At 37.5% G+C, this 22,486-nt stretch overlaps 1 protein-coding gene across 23 annotated transcripts in view; it reads left to right on the top strand.

The window, feature by feature from the left end:
* RBFOX1 (RNA binding fox-1 homolog 1) overlaps positions 1 to 22,486 on the top strand; it is a 1,129,454-nt gene that overhangs the window by 823,778 nt on the left and 283,190 nt on the right. The window contains exon 1 of one of the 23 annotated variants that reach the window (XM_027684205.1): positions 18,839 to 18,991. The exons of the other annotated variants lie outside the window; for them this stretch is intronic. The gene's annotated coding sequence lies outside the window, so the exon portion shown is untranslated. Of the gene's footprint in view, positions 1 to 18,838; positions 18,992 to 22,486 lie in introns of those variants that run through there. 23 annotated transcript variants of the gene reach the window in all.

The following is a 22,486-nucleotide window of genomic DNA, read 5'->3' as shown; positions in this document are numbered from 1 at the left end:
CTTTTAAGCTAGGCATATCATTATAGTTTGTGTTCCCTTCAGTAGGGCACATGCTTACTATTAAATGCAGTATTTAGTTGTCTTTTAAAACCTAAAAATAATAAAAGGGGATGTATTTACAAAAGTAATTGAATATAGAGCTGCTTTTGGGGACGGTGCCCCAGTCATGATTTTTGTAGCATGCAGACATTAAAATAGGTTTTAGTTTTTATTAAAAATTGCCCTGTTTTGAGGAAATATTAATGCAGGAGCTATATGGATTTCAGTTATGAAATACCAAATCTGTCATAGTAACATATGGCCTGATCATCATCTCCTGCAGAAAAAATCCATGGGAGGGGAGAGCTTATTTGGAAACTCTGCATGATTTACCAGGCAGACTTTCTGATGCCTCATCTTTCTCATCAGAAAGAATTTGTAGCTGCCAAGGAGGTGGGTTCTTTCAGCCTTCTATTTAAATGCCTCACCATCCATAAAAGATATGTTGTTAGCAATGGGGAAAAAAGGCAGTCCTTGTTTCTTCAGTCCTGGCTGTTCTCACCACTAAAGAAACTTTGCAGAACGTCACAGGGAGAAACTCTGCTGCCTTTGTGATCTGTTTGTCGTTCCCACCTCAGAATCCTGGTGGATGTAAAAGCAGCTGAGAGAAACCTATTGAAAATCTGAACTTTATCAAATCCCGGTGGACTTCTCTCTGGAGATTATGTTGTTTTTCCTACTGTATCTGCTAAAAGATAATTCCAGCATTGTACTTGTTACTCTGGGACAAAATTAGGATGTAAATAAGAGGCTTTTCACCTTAACTCAGAGGGAGAATCGATTTTTTTTTCATCTTTTTCTCATTCTTTTTTAAAAATAAGTTTTGAAATATGGTACTGAGTTTTTCCAGACTTTTTGAAAGTATTTTTTACTTTCTTCAAAATAAGGCCTATGCCTGTTTTGCAAAGTCCTTCCACTAAAGTGGAAAACATAAGCACAATACCTTGTCTTAGAATGTCTTTGAAAAAATGTAATTTTAAAATAACATTTTAAATTGAAAATTTACATTTTAAAAATGTCATTTTAAAATTACATCTTGGGGGGGGGTTTCTCCCCTTCAGTCCATCATTTCACGTTGTGTTCATGTCCAACTGGGTAATGAAAGGGAAATCAGATGGATTGCACCAATATTAGTAAAAATATTAGTGAGGTAGGCCAAGGACTCCTGCATATTGCTGAGTGCTTTGCCTCCCAGTGCCTCCCAGCTCTTAGAGATGGCAGGTGACAGGCAGGCAGAACATTGCTACTGGATGTGGCCAAGTGATGCTTTGCTCACACAGATAGGGACAGAAGTGCCACAGAGCCCATTCTGATGTGTTGAGTGGCCATGAAGCCCACCTTTCATAATGTGCTGGTGGTACAAAGCAGGCAGAACCCTTAAAACCAGGGAACAGCATCTCACCCAACTTCAAACTGCCAAGTCTTTGCTGTTCTCATATTGCTGCCCTTCACTCTTTGTGTGCCTCGTCTATGACATTAATAAAAGGCTTAAAGGAACTACCACTGCATTGAACTTGAGAGTGTAGAGCAAAGGAGGGGAAAATCTTCTTCTTAAATAAAACCACGTCCCTCATTTGACTACTCTTCCCTATTTCTTTAATGCCCTTGGACATAAACACGTGTGGCTGTCCCTGTGGTGGAAGCTCAGCTCTCATGAAAGCAGATTTCCCAGCCCCATTAGAAGCTGGACGAGGTGCCTGCAGAAGGCCACAGGGTTAGTTGGCTGATAAGCTTTCAAGGAAGTACAAGATTTACTAATCAGCAGGGGAACACAGAAAAGACATCAGGAGAATTAGTTGTTTGCCGTGGGGTTTATAAGAGCGTTATTTAAAAATTAGGTACCCAGTTACTGCTCATACAAACTCACATAAATCAACAAGGAATTTCATTCTCGGCGTTGTGTGACCTTTGAACTTTTGTTGGTAATTTTTTTTAGTATAAAAGATTGGCAATGTACAGTGTCAGCAAAATATATCACGTAGTCATGAGGTGGAACTGAAGAATGGAATAATTTGTATCATGTCTTGCTCACAAGGATAATTAAATGGAATGGCATTTAGGTTGATGGAGCTACAGGGGTGACCAATGGCTAAAGAATTGTCTCCCATTTTTTTCCAGTAAAATGATCATCAGTATTTTAATTTCTCCCCCTTGTAAATGGGTGTTTTAATATGCTTATTTGTCCCAGAACTTTCAGCAGGAATAACTTAATTATAGAAAATAGAAAATAATTCTAAACCAAAATAATTTAAATAAGAAATCACATATTTGGGGAATCAAGCATGTTGTAGCTTTCATTCAAATACAAACTTTCAATTCTTTGATTTGAAGAAGGGGTTCTAAACAGTGAAATTACACTTAATAACATGAAAAAGTAGTTAAACCACAAAACCAAAAAACACAACCCAAAACACCCACTCATTTCTGGAGGTTTGTAGCAGTGCATCTTTAAGTTTATCTCAGCATTGAAGGGGCCATTTAAAAAGATAAGAGCTTAATCCAGACATCAATGATGATGATTTCCTTCAATATGATAATAAATTTACCAAAGTACCCTTTTATCTTTAATAATTCAGGATTCATTGAGCATTTAAAGGTTTTCCTGTTCTGTCATTTAAGAAATCTGATAGCAATTTGTTAAAAATAATGAGACATGTCTTGAGAATAGGCAAAAAATGTGCACAGTATAGAAGGGATGCTGTTTCAATATGGAAGTTGCTGCTGCCTTCAACACTTGCATAAAAGTTGAAAGATTTTCACCTCACTTGCTCACCTTCTTAAAAACTGTAACCATTAGGATAACATCCCATAAATTATTTGGAAGGCAATCCTTATAAAACAGTTATTTTTTATAAGAAACTGCTCAAGCCTCCCCTTGAAATGATATATTAGAAGTCTACAAAGCAAGTTTTGTACAAAAATATACAGAAAATGCACAAAAATTGTTATGTTGTAACAGGAAAAGAAAAACCAGAATCTTTCTGGACAATGAAGTGCTTCTCAACTGAGACTGACAATTTGTATCACTGTGATTTTCCAAAAGGTGTGCTTTTGGGTTTGTAACACAGTAAACAGAAGTGATAATGATTTTAGCTAATTGTACCATTTACATGTTCTTATTCAGTGTCTCATTCAATGTGAAGGGCAAAGTATAATTCTTAAAACTGGAACTCTTTTTGTTATTTTTGCCCTGAGGGACTCCATTTTAAGCTGAACATTATTTTTCGTAGTCCAAACAGTCTCCAGCAAGTTTCTCTAGTACAGATTATTGTGTTAGTCATGGGTATATTCACTTATGCTTGGAGACCAACAAGGACATGAACCATGAGAGCCAAGATGCCTCCTGTGATCTGAGAGCAGCATCCGAGGTGAGATTTCACACTTGGAAGCCAAAAAGAGCACATCTGAAACCGAGCTAATTAAATATGCATATCCAGTAATTATTATGCTGATTAGAACTAGTTAGAGGTTAGACAGTGAACTTCCTGTAAGAATTCCAAAAACCCAGGTCCGGTTGCTGGCTAGTAAAGAGTCATGTGTGCCTGCACAGCCCGAGCACTGCTTGAAGCAGCAGCTCAGTGCACAGTCCTTTCTGAGATTTCTCAGGCTCCAGTTTGAGGGGCTTGCTTGGAAATATGCTCCAGCTTCCAGGATTTGTGTTTGTGAACAGTAATTCTTTGCAGTAGATGAGCAGAGAGCTCAGCACTGGATCCCAGTTATTCATTGCACCACCCCAAGCTGCTGCTGGTTGTCATGGTAACATTTTAACTGGTGGTGGCTGTGGCTTGACATCAGAACATTTTCTGTTAAGTGGAGATTCTTCTGAGATTGTAATGGAGTGTTTTAAGTCAGTGGACCTTTTGTACTCAATAAAATATTTAGTAGGTTGTAGTAAATATTAATTTGTCCTCCCTTCAAGATAATACACCATGCTGTGTATTTACAGTTCTGTGCTAACAGAATTATATTCCTGGAAAAGAGTTCATCCATCCTGAAAAGTCCAACTTGCTAAAAATAAACTTGCTAATAATGCTTTAAATAGTAATTGTACAAGTTGTTTCACTTTATCCTTTCAAAATTACCATGTGGCAGATAGGTTGCCATGTGCTTCAGCTTTTCTATTCATTTAGTGAAGTAAGGATTTTAGTATTTGCTTGTATTTGAAGCTGAATTTAAACATCTTTACCCTGGGACTTCGTTGTTTTGAGTGACTGCAAATAAATGTGTTTACCAGAGCTTATGTGGGAGGGGGCAGTGGTAGAAACGACTTGACTAAAAGGCTGGGAATGGAACATCTCTCTGTCAATCACGTGCTGCTGTCCTTTGTTACTGCCGGTGTTGCACTGGAGATGAAGCAATGTGAATGCTGCCTTATCCCTCACTTAGATAAGCTTTCAAAGGTGATCTCCAAATCATGTCTGCCACAGAGCAAGGATTTGCTGAGAGTGACAAACACATGCCCACTACATTTCCCATATGCTTTTCAATAACTGAATTCGAAGGCTCCTGGCAGAAAGGAAACGTCTCAGAAAACTCTCAATAGTGCACTTCAATACAGCTGAATACATTAAGTGAAAAGCAGAACAGTTTTTGCAAGTCAGGATTTATAAACTTTAATAATACACTTATCGGGAAGGAACGGAAATTCAGTTTAGAGTGTTTGGAGAAATCATCTTGACGGGTAATACTAATTCATTTCTTCTTGCTGTTGCTCTGCTTCATTGATACTGCACATGGTTTGATGGCCTTTTGGAGCCAATTTAGCCCTTTGTGACTCCACATAATCTCATCCTTCATCCCTGTGATTTCAGAGGCTTTATGGAAATACCATGCAGATGCGTGTGTGCTTTAGCTCAGCTGATAACAGTGTCTTAGATGACCCCATCAATCTTAATGACATTTTCTACTAATCAGCAAGAGACTTAAAATATAATTTTTTTTAGTTCCTTCATTACCTTTTCCTTTTGCCCATCTATCTATTAAACAAAAGAATGATGAAACTGTTCTCTAGTCTTGCCATGCTTAGCTCAGTCTTCTACAGACCCTCCAAGTACAGTTTAACTCTGTGCAGTGTTGCTTTCTCATGGTCATTCCACTGTTTTTCTCGTAGTTACTTTGCTGATTTGTTTTGTCTCTACTATTTCTCTGCACAAGGTTAATCCCTGAGGAGTTGCCTTGTGGCCACCTAACAGATTTAAGAGTTGCAAGACACTCAGAAATGAGAGAAACCTGCTTTAAACTACACCTTTCAACATCACCCTTCCTGGAGTTAGACAGAGGATCCTCAGGAAACAAATGTATGGCATAAGAAAAAGAGAATGGCAACACTTCTGATGCACATAGGGAAATATAGTTTGTCTTAAGCTGTGATTTGTTTATGATAATTAATTTCTATTTTTTCCTTTTTGTTTGCCATTAGCAATATGAATTTGGAGTTTAGCAGCAATGTCTGCCTTTCCAACCTGAGTGACTGTAATTTGCATTTTTCTCACATAAACTTTATTTCAAAAGGACACTGCAGTGCATACTTCTACTGAGCAATAAGAGTTAATCTTTTCAATGAAGCTTTCAGATTTAAGATTTATTTCTCTTTCTGCGTTTTAATAAAATGTCATTTATGGAAAAGCACCCTGAGTTTTTAAAAACAATTTTCATTGTGTCAGTGAGCCATGGACTCATTATGGATTGGAATTTTGCCAAAAATGGAGAGAACACTGTATTTTTAACTGTATCATCTCCTAGAGTGACCAAGAAATGTTGGGTGAACTTAGAATGCAAGGAACAGAATAGTAATAGAGCATTACATTTCAATATGTGAAAATATATCAACAAGGTATGTGCAACTGCTTTTTAGACGTGTTACTTTTTAATGTCTTAAAAACCTACAAGGAGTACAACTCTTGATTTAGCACTGTACTTAACATTTCAAGATGTAAGCAAGATGCGTTTTTTGGGGTTTTTTATTTACTGTGACAATTGAGGGTCTCTCTTGGGAACAAAAAGACAAAGTATCAGCAACATTAATCTACAAATACTATGTATGAAAACTGTTCCTTCGAGCAAAAAATATCCTGAAATTTTATTTTTATCTGATGTAACTATGCTCTGTCCTCTGTGAAAGTTCACCCTCACCCTGGCCAGCCAACCTCTGTGGTGGCCCAGGAGCCTCCTCATGTTCAGCTGGGTGTAAAAACTTCCTTGTTGCATCTTGTCTTGCCTTCCTTGTGTCTTATGTTGTTCATCTCAGTGCTCGTGTGCTCTGGGGCAGCACAGCAGCTCCCCTGTACATTCACTTGGAGTCCTTTAGAAGTTCAATCTTTCTTCATAAAACTGGTCAAATTTGGATTCATCTCCCGTTAAACTACTTCAGTTCTTTGGAGGTGCAGATGCCATTCTGTGAAATCACAGGCCTTTACTTCATCTGACTTGGTGAGAGTTGGGCTTCCCCCTTCCTTTTTGACTTAGGATATGCATTTCAGTGGATATTTTGTTTTTTAAATCTATGCCATGGTATGTCTTTGGCAAGACATACATGTTGTTTATTGCTAAGAAGGGCTAATGAAGTTTTGATTTCTGTCTTCACTGAGAAAAGCATTAAGCAACTATTTCGGGGTAAAAAGGAGCTTAATGGGACAGTGTGTGTCCCTCCCACCAAGTCTTATTTGAAAGAATAATGTGAAAGATGTGTATATAACTGGTTTTTGCAGTTCCTTCTCTCCATTCTGGCAGGAGGATTTAGTAGATCAGATACAGCACTGTGATAATCTGCTTTGCACTTTGGATCTGGTTTGGGATTTGGCACAGTGGGGTCAGTTCTGCCTTTCAAAGTCAGTGTAGAGGTATTTCAGGAGCGAGATTCTGCATTTGAAGGTCCAGTGAGCAACTGGATGTTTCTTCTTCAAAAGATAGCTTAAATAAATCTATTGTATATGAATGTGAAACAACTTTGAAAAAAAAGTAGCACACTCCTCCTTCAAAAAAAAAAAAACAAAACCTCAAACCCCAAACAAAAAGCAAACAAGTAAAAACCCCAACAACAAAAAACCCAAACAAACCAGCAACAAAACAAACCCAACAAAATGCCATACTCCAAGAATAGATGTAAATGACTTTCTGTCAAAGTAGATTAATGTTTATGGAATAATTTTAGAAAATGCTGCTTTAGGTCTACTACTAAGTGTTTTCATTATTGACGTGAATGATGGAGTACTAAACATATTTTAGAAATTCCCTGAGAATGTCAATCTGAAAGGACCTGCAAGCATACCTTTAGAATTAAAAATTACCTTGATGAGTTGGAGACTGAACAGGATGCAATGTAGAGCAAATTAAAAGGTTTACACTTAAAAATATTTGGCTGTGAAAATATAAATGCATCATGACTGTGTAGGTAATGTGCAGTACAGTGATTTTAGCTTCTAGTAAATGGGAAATTGAATATATTAAAGATATGCTATTGCAAAAAAGGCATGCACAGGGAAGGCATTTAACAGTGAAAGATGTAGAGGCATCTTATGATTTAAAGAAAACTATTACACTGACTTGACCAGAGTTGATAAGTAGTGATTGTTCCCAATTGGTACACATTTACCAAGGAAGACAACAGAGGTTTCTTCACTTGAACCAGAAAAAGTGGAAGAACAGCCAATAATACCCAGACACCAACACCAGACAAACTGAGGTTGCCATATTTTGGCACTGCAAATGCCTAAGAAATGAAATATCGGTGCAAATTTCTAGAGACTTAATTCTGCATTTCTGAGAATTTTGGAGTTTTGTTTTCTCCAACCATATGCTCTATTTTGAGCAAGACTTGATTCAGAAATATATTTTTCGTTTTATGTGAGATCAAAGGGTTGGTTTTGTCTCACCAGCTCTGGAGAACACAGCTGTGGGTGTGCAACTATATGTCATTCCCAGTGCTGATGGTATGGGAATGCTGATGGGAATAGGCAAACTGCATTGAGTTACATATTTTTAGGATGTTTTTTGTTTGGTTTAAGTTGGGATGGAATATAAGGAAACAAAGCCTAACCCTGTAGAACTGAGAACTTCAGTAACTGCATGAGAATACTTATGTGCCAGCTGCTGAACATAAAACATCCTTCACTGAAGTATAAAATCTGACAGGGAAGTGTAGCTGCTGACAAAGAACATTTTATCTGTGTGACAGAGAAAAAAATATCCATATGGAAGAGAAAAGAATATCCATCAGCCACCTTTGGTATATAAGCTTTCAGTTTTGATGAATTCTGGCTAAAATGACCATAAATCTATTTTTTAAAGAGTTCCCCTACTCTTCCTCACACATGCTTTCCATTAGGTATGTAATTCTTCTTAAACTTTCACGTAATTTTTACAGCTTCTAATTGATATCAACATAGGCAATTATCCAAGAAGTTGTAAAAACCAGTGTTTTAATTCAGTATTTTATACAAAAATATCAAATGAGAACTGTACAGGAAATTCAAGAGGAATAGCTTACACTGTATGATACACTCTATATCAGCTGCTTCTAGGGAGAAATAGGAGAAAGTGCCACGTTTTAAGATCTATTTTCAAATCTCATTCCTGAAATGATTTTGAAGCAGTTGCTGCCACAGAAGAAATGCAGGTAGGGTGCACAATTTTCCTGAGAGTTTCTTTTAGTCTTGTTTCGGTTATAGAATATAATGGCTGTTCAATTGTGTTCTTGGAGTGCAAGGTTAATTTGTGTGTGTCTTTGCAAAACCCCTTCCTGTTGAAGATAAGGAGTAACAGTGTAGAAAATGTTTTGTGATGTACCCTTGTCATGGCTTTTCCTAAGTGACCAGAAGCAAGAAATTATGAGAGTTGAGTAAAACATAGAATTTCAGTGTAGGTTTTATGGCAATAAGAGCAAAGAAACATGGTGTTTATAAGTTACTTTACAAAGTAAAGTTCTTTACAAAGAAGGGAAACTTAACAACTAGACAGGAGGGGAAGAAGAAAGGCCTGGAAATGAGGATTTTGGGAACAGGAGACCACAGACCTGCCCAGCACTGAAGCATCTGTAGCACTGAGCAGGAGTTTAGTAATGATGCCTTGAGTCCAAGTGAAAACAGGAGGAGGATCCTGAGAAGACTGAACTGAGGGAGGAGGAAGAACTGAAGTCAGGAATAGGTTTAAGAGAGTTAATGGGTATGAAAGAAGTCAAAGCTTGATGAAAGGGGTGTCAAAGATTAAGAGAAACTGAGTGAGGAAAAGACAATGAGAGCAGGGAGTTTGTGATGCTTGGGGACTGCTGTTACAAAAAGGAAAAATGGAGACGTTAAATATGTAAAGGACGAGAAAATGTAGAGTAAAAAAGCGTAAGTACAAAAAGATTTAATCTCTTTGTTCCGAGAGGCTCCACTATTTCCTACATACAAGCAAACAGAGGGTTTGTTTCTTGTTTCATAGTATTTCTGAGGAGATTTGAGTACAGGAGGAGGTACATAAAGAAATTTCTTTATTAATAGCATGAACATGTAGTGGTTTGGGAAGTCCAAGTGTGGGACCATGTAGATACACAGGAAGGTGCAGGCTGTGTCCTGGAACACTTCTAGCCTGAGAGAAATAACAAACTGATATAATAGATATTGGTAAAGTAGAAGACAAAAGGAGAAATAAAAAAATTGGGCACCTGCAGTTCTGCTGCCCCTCTCTCACTGGAGGATTTGTCTTCACTTCATTGGCAGCAAAAGCATTTGCCAGGGAATAGACATATTTTAGTTTTGGGAACTCACCATAAGGTCTGTGCTTCCCCAGAGTGAATGTTCCTCTCGTCCCATCCTTGTTATTGGCCTGGCCAGAATCATTTGAAGGATGATTCTTTCAATGTACAAATAAATTTCTTCTTTGTTTGTTGTTTTAGGGTTTAAGCCTACTGTGGGAGACATTTTTTTTCAATGCTTTTTCCTCTTTTTATTACTTGGACTCGTTGCAAAGAATTATTCTAAGGATATCCCAAATACCTTATAGGGAGAGAAGTATGGAATGAAAGGGCTTAGATCATAGATTGGAATGTACATTCAGTTGTTTGTGAGGGTTTTGTGGTTTGTTTTGTTTGTTTTGTTAGGGTTTATTTTAGGTGTCTATAATCCTTCAAATGGAGACATTAGCACTGTGAATCTTTTTACCAGTCAGAAGAAATATGGGATGAGAAACAAGCACTTTTTTTCTGCAGCATTTACAACCTCAGTGGCAACGTGAAAGCTTCTCTAGTTGTGATTTCCAGGGCTGTAAGCTGGAATTCCATGAATGCAAGCTGGTAACTTCTTGATATATTTCATTTATAGTTTGTAATGCTTTACATATTTTAAAATAGAGTATTGCTGTATTTTAATGCTTAGAATTTCCAGAAAGGACTGAAGTGGGTTACCATATACCTTATGTGTTGCTTTAGTCTTGGTCTCCATGCAGGATGTAATGAAATTCAGTGTGTTCTGTCTGAAGTCACTGAGATCTGATGGAATTTTTGGGTTTTGTTGGGGTTTTTTGTGGTTTTTTTTTTTTGGTTGGTTGGTTTGGTTTTTTTTTTTGTTTGGTTTTGGTTTTTTTGAGGGGGGAAAAAGAAAAGGGGGAGAAAAGCTCAGTGTCAGTCTTTTACCAACCTTTTCAGTTAGTGAACACAAACAGGCTAAAGGCATCCAGAAGAATTTCCTCTGGACAGTGCCTGGTTTTGCTGTGTTAGTGGCAGTTTTGTTTTTAGACAAAACCCCAGTGTTTAGTGAGCTATCAAGCAGTGAGTGATTTCTATACACTTGATGGGATGAAATCAGTAAATTATCTGAAAATGGTTTTAGGAGCAAAACCATTTCAGCTGGACTAAAGGTCCTTCTCTCATTCTCTGTGTTCTGTGCAGTTACAGTGTTTCCAGACCCATTATCTGTGTGTTATATGGAGATTTATTTACTCTCCACAGCAAAGTTGATCTTGTTCATTCCGGTAAGTGCTTGCTTTCCATGGTGTCTGAGAGGCATGAGGAGGAAAAAAGCTGCCTTTTCAAATAAATATTGTGTTCTGGCCATTGCTAACCTTCATTACCCACTTTTTGTAAGCTGCAGTTTGCTGGCTTTTTGTCAGCCTCATTGCAAGGCTTTGTTAATACACTGCCATGAAAATGAAAGTTTCATACACATTGACATAATTAATGAAGAGGCAGGCAGCATGCTCCACCAATTAACACCACAGGGAAAAGTAAAATTGGCTTCCTTTTTGCGTGTTGTGCCAAAGTGAAGAACTGTAACACACAGCAAATAAATAGAGATCCTTTTAATGAGCTGCAAGATCGAGCTGAATAACTCTGAAAGGATGTTGTGTAAACATTGCCAACTATTTAGAATGTTAAGAGTAATTGATGAGCTTAGTTGAAAGTTTTGAGGGTTTTTTTTCTTTGGGGGGGGTGGAGAGCCTGTCAAAGAATGGAAATACTGCTTGTTAATAAATAAATTGTATTTTCGGTGCAGCTATTAGGCATGTTAACGAATATAACAAGCACTTTAGAACAAACATGGAAAACAAGAAGCAGCTTACTGTTTCCTACTCGACCAACAAGTTTGTCAGAACTCATTTTTTCAGCTATTTCTGTCCTTAGTGTTTACTCATAATGAAAACTTGACTGATTGTTCTCTGATGCTGATTCTAAATAGCACAACCATCTGGCAACATGAGACATCACTCAACCTTCATTTTTTCCAGTTATCCCAGAAGTCCTAATATTAACAATAACAGGGAAGTAAACAGGTGAAATTTTTCTGTGTTTTATGTGAAGCATTCTCTTTACCTTGAGACTTATATGTAGAAAATTCAGAGTAATTCAGGTTAAAACTACTTTCAAAAATTTCTACCATTAAGCAGAATTATCCTAAAAACCTCTTAAGTAAGACTGAGTTCTCAAAGCATACAAATCCAAACCTGTAATGGCTATTTCTTGGTGAAAAGACTTAATGGGCACTGGAAGTTAGAAGGCCATTTAGGTCAGAGTCTATGTGTAATAAGAGAAATGTAATTGTGACTGTTCAGTGGCAGCAGCCAGCTTAATCTGCCTTTTTTAGAGCAAATAAAACATCTCCTTCACTTTCTGTCCATTCTAAATAATTTGAATTTTGACAATAATTAACTTTCAGTGTTTTATTTTAGCCCAAGTATTGTGTTAGGTCAGATACAGCTTATCATTCCACGTTGTACTCAAGCAAATCACCAGGACTGGTGATGTATGAGCTCCTGCACCTCAGCATCTTAAATAAATCTTCAAATATGTCAAAATTGTAATTAAGGAAGCAAAACATGGTAAAGCTAAAAGTAATAATTAGAAGTCAATAAAGATTATGCCAGACTTGCTGAACAATTGACCTTCTGAATGGTCCTGTCTGCTGTTAGAGTTATCACCACAGCAGAGAATTATGTGTCCCTTCACTGGGAACGTTAAAGGTGAATCCAGAAGTATCCAATAACTGTGCAACTAAGAATATTAACATGCAAACACAACTGGAGACAATTTATTTTGATTCTGGTGAAGTTCTTCTACTATGTGTTAAGAAACATATATTGTGAGTAGTTGGTTAACTTCCATTTCCAAAAGGAAGGTTAAAAGACATAATAAATGTCGAGAGTATTGTAAGACTGAAAAATAGTGTTGAGCTCTCAAAATTTATTTGTTTATAAAATAGGAATGGTAATGAAAAAAATATAATTCCCCTTCCAGCTGGTGGAAGACTGAATTTCTACTACCTAATCACTTAGCCAGTGAGGAAGGTGCATTTCTGAATTTTTGTTTTCTTTCAGGATTTTTTTATTATGTTTGATTTCCTCATTACATAGTCAGCCTTATTTCAAACTTATGATCAATATTTTATTTTTTTTCCTTTTTCCATCTTTTTACTACTTCAGCTCTGAATCTCTTTTTTTTTTTCTCTTTAGCCTCTCACGTGCATACCTCAAATCATTCTTGTGTATTCTTCTTACATATCTTTAGATGGCCTAACCTTTCTCTAACCTAGGTTTTGTCCTTCAAAATGTTTAATGGACTCTGTTCTGTCCTTAATGATGGGCCAAGTCTCTGCTGTGGTGGTGCCTGGCTGTTCTCAGTCAATCTGATGGCTGTCATCCTTCCTCCTCAGCCAGCTGGCTCTGCCTCTGTCTCTGCTCTGCATAACAGTGTCTCTGCTTTCCCAATTTCCTCTCTTTTGACACCATTTCTGCCACCCTTTCTGTGGCCCAAGTGGCTTCTGCTGCAGCCCAGTAGAATAACTTGTAGATTATCTATAGAGCAGAAGGACAACCACTGAGTTCCAGGAGGGTAGGTGAGCATGGATTTAGTAGGAAAGAGAGAGAAAGGACAAAAGCCTTCTTTAAGATTTGTAAGACAGAAATGCATTGTGGCTTATTTTTTTGAGGATTCTACATATTAATTGTATTTTCTCTAATTGATTTCCATTTCAGAAAACAGTTTACTGTCTTCAATGCTTCATTTTTCCAGACTCATAAAGAGGTAGAATGCTAATTGAGTAGGTGTTGTGGTGTTACCCCAGCCAGCAACTAAATACCACAGAGCTGCTCACTGTCTCCCCCACCCCTGCCCACCCTAGCAGGGAGGAGAATTGGAAAAAAAACCCCAAAGCTCGTGGATTGAGATAAAGACAATTCAGTAGGTAAAGCAAAAGCCATGCCTGCAAGCAAAGCCAAACAAGGAATTCATTCCCCACTTCCCATGGTGTTCAGCCATCCCAGGAAAGCAGGGTCCATCACATGGACTGGGGACTTGGGAAGACAAACACCATCACTCTGAGCATTCCCTTCTCCTTGCCCAGCTCTATATGCTGAGCATTTTATAGTCTGGAATATCCCTTGGATCAGCTGGGCTCAGCTGCCCCTCCCAGCTCACTGTGAACCCCCAGCCCCCTCGTTGGTGGGCTGGGATGAGGAGCAGGAAAGGCCCTGGCTCTGTGTCAGCCCTGCTCAGCTGGAAGGAAACATCCCTGGGTTATCAGGGCTTATTTGTGTTTGCAGCACAAATCCCAACCACAGCCCCACAATACCTGCTATGAAGAAAATTAACTCTCTCCCAGCCAAAACCAGCAGGCTGAGTTAAATCATTTGTCTTCAGGTTGTACAAAGTTCCTTCGTTGGTTCTGACCAGGTATAAAATATAATTAATAACTCATTGCTGTTGTCATGAAAGCTTAAAGTACAATGAGCATTATAAAGACCCATGAGAGTCATTTCTGTGATAGAAAACTGAAATGATACAGAGTTTTTTAATGCTGATCCTTCATGCATTCATGTTTTGTGTAGCAAGTGTATTTCTGGCCACCCATATGTCCAAGAGGTAGAAAGAGAGAAGGTACCAAGACAGAGGGTGACAAGAAATACAAAATATTCTACTGGATGAGAGCTTAAATAGGTTAAGATTCTTGAGCTTGGAATGGTGACAGACAAGTGAGAAGAGAGGAGTATCCAATCAGCAATACTTCAAAGAAGATGGAATGTTTTGCAGCACAAGGACTCAGTGATATTGTCAGTCAGCAGGTTCAATATTAGCAAAGTAAAGTACTTTTTTTTTTCACGTGGAGCATAATTGTGGAACTTAGAATTTCTGTGGGCTCCAGCAGGATGGATCAAGTGGCTGGTGTGCACACTGACCCATGGACAGGCTGTAGCTCAGGAGGCTCACTGGCTGCAGGGTCATATTTTGAGGACAAGGGTTGTGCTCCGTGGAGCATTTCTTATGTTCCTTCCATAACTGTTTGCCTCTGTGGCTCTGGATGAGATGAGCCTTTTCTCTTAGGCAGTATGGCAGTTCTTATGTATTAAAAATACGCATGAACTAGATGATGTTGTTGCAAAACCGTCACAATCAAATAAAAGAGCAGCTTTGTGTGGTTTCCATTTGTATGCCACGAATTAAGTTTCTGCAACTAAATATGAGCTACTTAAGGTGGACAGGTTAGAGCTTATTAATTACCTAGCTTTGTACATATAAGCAATATAAGTGCCAGCTCCAGTAGCTAATAAATCCATCAGCTCTGGGGGTTTTCCTGTTTCTTCCTGCTGAACTGTGAGTGTATGTGACAGGCCATGGTTCTGTCAGAACGAATTGTCCCCCTTGAAAAGCTGGCAGCACAGGGAAGTGACAACTTAATGGAAGCTAAAGCACTCTAATGGCAGTGCCTGGTGAAAGCCAGGGAAAGTCATCCCCAGCATTTGCCCTGGCTCTTGAAAATGTCTCTTTGCATTTCTGGTCGTGTGCGAGATATTGGAGCTTTACTGGAGTCACATTTACAGGTATTATTAAATGAAATACGATTCAGTAAAACACTTGTTTGTTGACAGACTTTATTCCACCAGGGTCAGCACGACTGGCTCTGTGACCTCAGTGCATGTGCTCTGAAGTGCTGCAGCATTACTCATTTTAGGATCCTTAAATTTAGGGGTCACATAAACCCATTTCAAGTACATAAAATGAAATATAACCATTTTATCCTACTGTTCACAGGAGTACATAAATATTTTTATTTAGTTATCAATGGAATATGTATTTAATTGAGTGGATGAAAACATACAACACTTTATTCAAGAATATGTGTTTAATCAAATAGATGAAAACATAATGCAGCTTAGTTAAGTATATTTGTTTACAGGTGAACAATATAGAGATTATTTCTACTGCCTTTTATTAGTGCTATGAACTAAAAGTTGTGTTGAGTCACTGGATGAAATTATTGAGATTATTTCCTGTTGTTTTAATATCTTTTTAGATTACATTGGTGTATGCTAATGTATTTATTTATAAATAAATAAAAAGCAGTCATTTGCATACATTACATTTGTGGGCTGTCTTATAAATGCCCAGTGATTACATTTAAATATTTTCATTTTAATTACATTTTAATATTTTAATAACTTTTTGTATATTAAACCGTGGATATTCCATTTAGATTATTACCTTCTTGCGAGGGTTACATGCAAATAATTGCTTTGTTCCTGGTTTTCATGGTGTGATGGTGCTTTTGGACAAAACCAGAATAGCGAGGGCTTTCAGTAAAATAGTATATTTTCATCTTTTAATAAAAAGCATGTAGTTTGTAATTAGCAGGGTAGATTTTTTTTTTTTTTAAACAAAGTGGTGCCTCTTAATATAGTTTCTAAGAGTTAATGAACTTAATCAGTACTATACTGTTCATCCAAGTTCACAGAAAGAGAACAGGGGAGGGCAGACCAAAGAGGACTTGAGTATTTCCATTAAGGAATTGTGGTATTTTTAAGGATTTTCTCAAGTGTGGAGCTGTGGCCTACAGTAACTATCAACCAGATGGTTTATAATAACTGATATTAACTCCTTTTTGCTACAAAATGGTTTTCAGGGCCCATTCTCCCATATATTCTCATGGAAAGTCCCATTAATATGCTTTAAGTACAGAACTTCTCTGTTTATATAGGGACTGTGGAGTTTATATTATGGAATACATTCATTTTCAGGTTCTTAGCAGGAATGTTCTCTATTAGAAACTGTTTCCTTAACACACAGAATCAGTAAACACTCACACAATCTTTGCTTCACTTCAATTTGAATTTTCCTCAGGTAAGAATTTAATATTCCAGTGTGAGGGGTGTCTCCCCTCTTACACTGAGTGCACTGAGCTCCTCCCAGAGCCAGAGGTTCCAAAGGCTTTGCTCTCTTTTATTTTGCAGTTGCTTGAAATGTTCATTTACCACCTCCTTTTAAGTACTTCTCTTGGCTGACTTGGTAGAATTAGAGAAAATACAGATAGAATCTCACTGTCTTGTCCCCTAAATTTACCCAGACTGAACTGTGGATTTACAGGATTATGTATGTATACATATTTATATTTTTATATGTGCATATATATAATATTTTTTCCTTTTAAGGCTAATGGAAAATTCACTGTGCTGGTGAGCTTTATGTTGTCAGATGAGGATTAATGCTTGTTTTTGAATAATATTTCATTTTAATTTCTTTTAACTGACTAAAGGCAGCAAACCATGATCTTCACTATTTCCCTTTCTAGCAAGCCTCTGATTGATATAAGGGATTTTTTAATTCATATATATATATATGCAAATTGTTCTCCAAATTCATGTCCAAATTAATTGTTAATTTGACATTTTTAAATTGACAAAATTGATATTCTGGGCAACAGTACCAAGTTCATATGCACACAAAAATTGGAATATTCGTCTGCATGCTGTGAGTCAAGTGAGAGTAGGATTTTTGTGCTCCCACCAACAGCTCTTTCCCTCGTACCTGTGTTTTCCTACCTTTAAGAAGCAGCTTGCTTTCAATTTATGCAGTATAAATACTAGACCTCATGCAGGGAGTATATTGCTACATGTAGGAGAGACTTTTAATTTGGGCAAAGTGTATAATATATCACACCTGCTTGCTAAGTTGTAAGAATTTAAGATCACTTTCTTCAAGAAAACTCTGGACTCTGGAAAGGTATCAAATTTTGTTGGAACTGAGACAAAAGTGAAGTGTGCACAATAATTATTTAGTTCATCTCTGGGCTACTTTTTAGGTGTTGTGAAGGAAAAAAGCAAGAGGAAATATAGTTGCAGTCAGAGGTCAATGTAAAGAAGTCCAGGTAAATCAAAAACTATTTTACACTGTAACTACTTTGCTCTTCTCCCTTTGCCTTGTCCTTTCCCACCCCACCCGTAGTTTTTGTTTGCCCTCCCACTGACCTTTTCATACCTTCTTTGTTCATTTGTAGTGTGTTTAATCTGAGGTAAACAAGTGTAGTTTGTTAAGACAGAAAGGTCTGATGGAAGTTTGTGATGTTTTACGCTTCTTTCTTGCCCCTGAAGTTCTGAAAGGCAAGTAAACCCTCAGAGATCCCTTGGTGGGGTTTGTGCAGGGTCTGTAGGACCTGCTGGAGCAATTGCAGAGGGGATGTGATATCAACCCAACCTGCCCATGGAATCAGGAGCCTGTTTGGACAGGGACCTGCCAGTGTCAATGATGAGCCTCATTCTGTTTACATGGAACAAATTTGGAATTTACACAGAAAACTAATGGAGTCTCTGGTGTCTTGCAGATTTCCTTGGCTTTATCTCCTATGTATAATTAATGTAACCAAGTGAGTGAATGAGCACTTTTCTGTAGGAGTCAATAGGCAAGGATGTTTGGAAAATGAATGAAGTGCTAAGATTAATTGCAAGGCTGCCTGCCTGAATATCCTGTTGAGAGACTCAGAAGGAAATGCCAACCCTCTTATATCCAAGGATTTCTTTATTAAAAGTTGTTCATAATCTAAATAACATTAGATATCAGATTGGACTGAAGATAATGTTTTTTGTGACTGTACATGTCTTAGCAATTGAAAGCTATTAATTGCTCTTAGAGAACAATTCATATGAATATTGATCTTAATCTGCTCAGCTGGCTTGTTAGTATTCTGCATAATGACAGCCAATTCCAATAATAATTAAAAAAATGTATCTTCTAAAATGTACAGTGGTTGACTAGTCAGCTGAAAGATTTAAATGAAAGTTTTGTGTGAACTACTTTTCTGAAAAAAACCAAGCAAAAATCAGATGGGGACAGGGTACAGTTAAAGACTTCTGGTTTTGCTTTACATTTTTTTAGTCATTTTAGAGATCATTTATCTTTTGAGTCCAGATTTTTTTTTCCCCTGTTTATTTTAGCAAAGAGCTGCTTACCAATATTTTGCCAGTATTTTCAAATAGATTTCCTGAAGAGAAGGAATAATATTTGGTGGGAGGTGTTTTTTTTTGCTAAGCCTTAGGAATATTTTGAATTTATCGATTGATTCTGTCTGCAGACCTCTGTTGTTGTTTTGACTGCCACTAATGTAACATCTGACAGTATGGATCTAAAACGTGCAGCCACATTTGTGACTGGCAGATAGAAACACGGGAGTGCAAGAAGGACAATCCCCAGTACTCGAAGGGAAGAACTTGTCAGCAGGTACTGTGTTCAAGTTCAGACAGAGGTTTTTATTCTTTACCATTTTAGCATGAAATCAGTGGGGAATGCATAATTTTTTACATGTGTCTGAGATTGCACAGCAAATGGTCACCAATAGGACTCTCAGCTGCCACACAATCTGGCACAGCTCCTTTCTGCTCCACAGCTCCCAGTTGCATTCAGCCCACTGTCGATGTGAAGCCACTTTTTGGCTCCTTTCCCATCTGTTTTAGTAATTACTGTCATATAAACTGATATTTCTGAACTAGAAATCGTGTTGTTGTGAGATAAGCCCATTGGAGTTACCTTTTGTGGTGTGTTGAAGCAGTTCATTGGCTTTCTGCTTTAAACAATAAATGTTGCATCAACATTTCCTGCAATATATAGAGAAGGATATTATGATTTTTTTTTTAACACAAGGAGTTATAATTAAATATAATAAAATTTTGAAAATGCTTGCTTTTTTTCATAGCAATGGCACTTTCAGAATTGTAGTTTTAAGATCAAAAAAGAAAACAGTGTCCTTGAATAAAGTATTTGTGTTAATAAGTTTTGGCACACATAATTTTTTAAGTGTAAAATATACAAAGAAGCGATTTGGCCTATCCAAGTTATCCATTAGCACAACAGGACTATCCAAAATGACATCAGTACATATGTCAGCTAAAGCACAAAGGTTTCAGGAAGATGAAGAGCAGCTTTATCCTTACAGAAATTGAGTAGAATCAAAGGTGAGTTCAAAGAAATGTGGCATCCAGGATCAGACAGCATCCTATCATCAACTTAACCCATGAAGAAACCCAGGGGCAATGGCAAGGAAGCCAACACAAATGTCACTGGATTGTGCCAGAGAGCCAGATGCCATCACTGGAAAATAACTTCCGCAGCTTGGCATCTGTGCCTTCTGCCTGCCATCCAAAAGGGAAGGAAAAGCTGGGCAAGCAGGATTATTTTGGGGTCAGCATAGAGCATGTTTCTCTCTCTTCCCTTTCCTCTCTTGGCTGACTTGCATCAGGCACGTCAGTGCCAAGTGCAGAGGGAGCACAGGCATTGCCATGCACATACAGGTATGGATAGAAATGAGGATGGGGGTGCATTTGGGCAGGTGGGAACAGAAAAAGGGGGAGACCAAGGAAGGAGGCAGAAGAAAACAGAGAAAAATAAAAGCAGAACACATAATAGGATGATGAAAATAAGTCTTTACCTTCCACACTTCTTACAATGTTCCTTTTTTTGAGTATTTTCAGTGGTGCAACTTCAGTGATTTCTCTGACTTTTCCCAAGTCAGGTTTGCTCAGTAACCAAACAGATCCTTGTTGTGTTCTCTTTGCAATGCCATTGCACAGAGCAGGCTCAAAGCATTTAGCAAATGTAATGTTTAGAATTTAAACTGAATTCTTTTATGTGATTATTGATACTATTCTTTTATACCTGAGTAATGTATCTATATATGCATCCAAATATGGTTTGATTGCTTCCTTTTAAGTTGTAGGAATAATTTCTGTTCATGTTATCAGACACCTAATAGTAGGCTTAACCATTGTGAAGCATTAGAAAGAGGGACTGCAATAATTTCAGTGGCCTCCAGTGACAGTGGGGCCACTGGAAAATGTACACTGAAACTAGTAACTAACTAGTAGTCTTTTCTGGTTAGCCAATAGTTCTTTATGCATAAAAGGTGTATTTTCCTATTCAAAAGGCTGCATGTGTATGGATTGGGTAGGGGGATAAACACTGAAACTTCTGTTTTCAAGCCTGAATGTTCTGTGCAAACACTTGTGGGAAATGGAGATCTTGTGAAGTGGCAAAATCCTTTTTTTTCCTTTTTTATTCATGCTGACCTCTACCTATGTTGTTTAAATGTTTTGTCTTTCCTTTTGCTTTTCATTCCTCTCCCATCTGAGAAATACAACATCCTACAATTCTTTTTATTACTTATTCTTTGAAAACCCCAGTACAGAAACTTTAGGTGATTACCTTTTAATTATAGGTGGTAATGAGTTGGAGGAAGGAGGAACCAAGCAGGGGCAAAGACTCTGAGTAATAAAAAAAAGTTTAAAAGTACTTGAAACTAGGAAAAATGTTAGTGATCTTTTTATGGAATGTACAGTGCTCTATTTCTGTGGCTGTAGGTTGGAAACAGATTGGATGTCAGACTGATTGTCAGCATTTGTGTTAGTGGCTTTTACATGTGGGTGGTTTCTCAAGTAAAGAACTTTGCATTTATTGTAAAAACTAGTAAGGTAATTTTCCTATAGCTAGCTGGTTATTAAAATATATAAAATTTAATTAACGTGTAACAAGAATTTGAAAACTTACCTTCTGTTTCAAAGAGAAGGGACTCCTAAAACATAATTCACTATTAGGATTTGAACCAACAGACTGAACATACAATGCTTGGTGTGTGCTGAAAGGATTTGATAGAATAAGTTTTAAGTAGCTTCAGACTTTGTCTTTTCTCTCTGTTGCTTCTATCACAATAAAGATTAATTACTGTGTGCTTGAATAATCACCTGCTGAATCAATATATGTGCATTTGTACACCTATATCTATAGCAGATGGTGGTGTATTATCTTTGCTGCTTATATACTTTATCTTCTTGATCTGCCCCATCATCACACTTTGGAATATCAGTTGAAAATCTGAGTTCTAGCTCACTGGAACATTTTGAGCCCATCATTTACCACTTCACAAAAAGTGGCATTCAAATAGTTCTTCTGTGTTGATTCAGACCTCTCTTTGAGGAGTTCTGGGAATTCTGGTACAAGGGAAACAGCCCAGTTTTCCTGGACAGCTCTGGGGTTGTGTTATTCCCTCTGTACTCACTGCTCTATTCTTAAGCCTCTTCCCATGAGCAGAACAACAACTTGTTCAATGCCTGAGCATCATATAAAGTCACACCAAGAGGTGTGTGACAGCCACCAGCAAACACCCTTCCCCTCTGCCTTAGTGCCAGAAAATCCTTCATAAAATCCAGCAGAAGTGATGGGTGAATCGATCTGATTTGTTCCGTGCATTGAATCAGTCCTGTTACTTGCTTATGCAAACCTTTTTATTTGTTTATATCTATATTTGTTTCCCTACAAATGTGATTTTAAAGCAGAGCTGCTTTACAGGTAGATGTTTAGTTGATTACAAACTTTTTTGTTTTGCTTAATTCTTTTAAGTAAAAGAAGAATGTCAGATCATAGTTAAGTTGGTAGGTTTATTCTATGTGGGTTTATATTACATTAACAAATGTGACTATAAAGTAAAAGTTAGTTAAATTGGGACAGAAATGAGGGTGCAGACTTGAGCTGGAGCTGTTTATTCTGACAATTTGGTGGCTTGGTATGTTTAGCTACTCTGAAGCAAATTAAAAAAGGCCATTATGTGAAAGATTTGGTGGCTATACCCAGAATAGTTGGCAGAACAAGAGAGCAAAAATTAGGGACAATTTCAAGCTGAATAAGTATGGAAAATGTTTGTGTGTTGGTAGATACAGTGGGGTCTAA

This window comes from Neopelma chrysocephalum, unplaced genomic scaffold (assembly GCF_003984885.1).
Source record: "Neopelma chrysocephalum unplaced genomic scaffold, ASM398488v2 Primary Assembly neopelma1_65b, whole genome shotgun sequence".
Classification (NCBI taxonomy): Eukaryota; Metazoa; Chordata; class Aves; order Passeriformes; family Pipridae; genus Neopelma; species Neopelma chrysocephalum.
The sequence above is the reverse complement of the archived record's forward strand: the minus strand, read 5'-3'. Positions and strand labels throughout refer to the sequence as shown.